At 39.8% G+C, this 1,296-nt stretch overlaps 1 protein-coding gene across 1 annotated transcript in view; it reads right to left on the bottom strand.

Annotated features, from left to right (window-relative positions):
* Positions 1-1,296, bottom strand: part of MYO10 (myosin X) — a 195,992-nt gene that overhangs the window by 184,976 nt on the left and 9,720 nt on the right. The gene's annotated exons all lie outside the window — the stretch shown is intronic.

Raw genomic sequence — 1,296 nt, 5'->3', positions numbered from 1 at the left:
CCCCCCCTCCCCAACCAAAAAAATGCACAGCCACCTTTTTTTAATTTGCTGCAAACAGAACAGACAAGTCACCATACATGCACCACTTCAACCATCATGTAACTGGTGTTTCCAGTCTAGGCTGACTATTCAAAGTCTAATCAACATCAAATTACTGTAGATTTATATCAACCTATTCTGTTTACAAGCTGTCATACAGATTAAATGGATATATGAGCGCAGTTTTACCTGCCAAAGACTTTGTATTTCTGTCTGTTCAGTAGCAAGACTTACACTGCTCTGCCACACAGAATAGTCCTGTCTGTCTGGGAAGGAGACCTGATTTTTCTCTGCCGCAATACTAACTTACAGGTCTTGTACCTCCCTAAGCCTGTGACTGAACAGTGAAATGAGAAGCAGCACACTGATGGGTTCATCTCACCATCCCTCTGCTTTCTCCTCCTATCAGCATGTCCTGGACAACACATTTGAATGCAGCAAACCTGGCTGGCTACCAGACCTGCTCCTTCCACCCCAATCTTAGCTCTGCTGTACAATGGACTGCAAAACGCTGATAACTAGTCATATAAAGGTACTTTCACTGCTTGTGTTAAAAAAATACACTGAAGGGTGTATTAATAAATACAGCGCTGCTTTAATTTGTGTCTTATATATGTGCATGAAGTTCAAACCTAAAAGAGTTGGGTTAAGTAATACCATAAGAAGTTTTGCTTTGTCGTGACTGGCAGTGACTTCAGGTGAACGTTGATGCATTGTAAAAAAATGCAGTATGTCTTTATTTGTACGCAACACACTTCAACCCAGTATGCATAGGAAGATGCAAGTGCCATTCTACTTGTTGGCTGAGCTGGATTGCAGAGTATTGCAGTGGGCTTGAGAATGGGCAGTTGCTTCTTATTCTTGTTGAGACATCCGCCCATTGATGGCTAACCTAAATAATAAAAACTATTCTTATAAAATGTTTGCTTTTTTACTCACAATGTAGAAACATATAATATAAGCTGTTTCCAAAACAGAGAGTTTTACAGCATAGTGTATTAGCCACACAATATATAGCAAGTCATAAAACATTTGAGTTTGGGTCTAGGATTGCCTGGTTTTGCTGGCTGACGTGAATAAGTAGTAGTCAGCAGATTTGCAGTGTCTGTTAGTGACATCACAGTCCTGTTTAAAAAAAAGCAAGTGCTAACAAGTGGAGCAAGTCTGAGAGCTGCAGCCGGATCTAAAGCTTTATTGCTTTAACGTACTATGTCTGGTTAATCATTAGCAGATCTTTCAAGTTAACTTGTTAAATAA

Source organism: Nanorana parkeri, unplaced genomic scaffold (genome assembly GCF_000935625.1).
Source record: "Nanorana parkeri isolate BGI_ZX_2015 unplaced genomic scaffold, ASM93562v1 scaffold340, whole genome shotgun sequence".
In the NCBI taxonomy this organism is placed as follows: domain Eukaryota; kingdom Metazoa; phylum Chordata; class Amphibia; order Anura; family Dicroglossidae; genus Nanorana; species Nanorana parkeri.
This window is presented reverse-complemented; position numbering and strand designations above follow the sequence as displayed.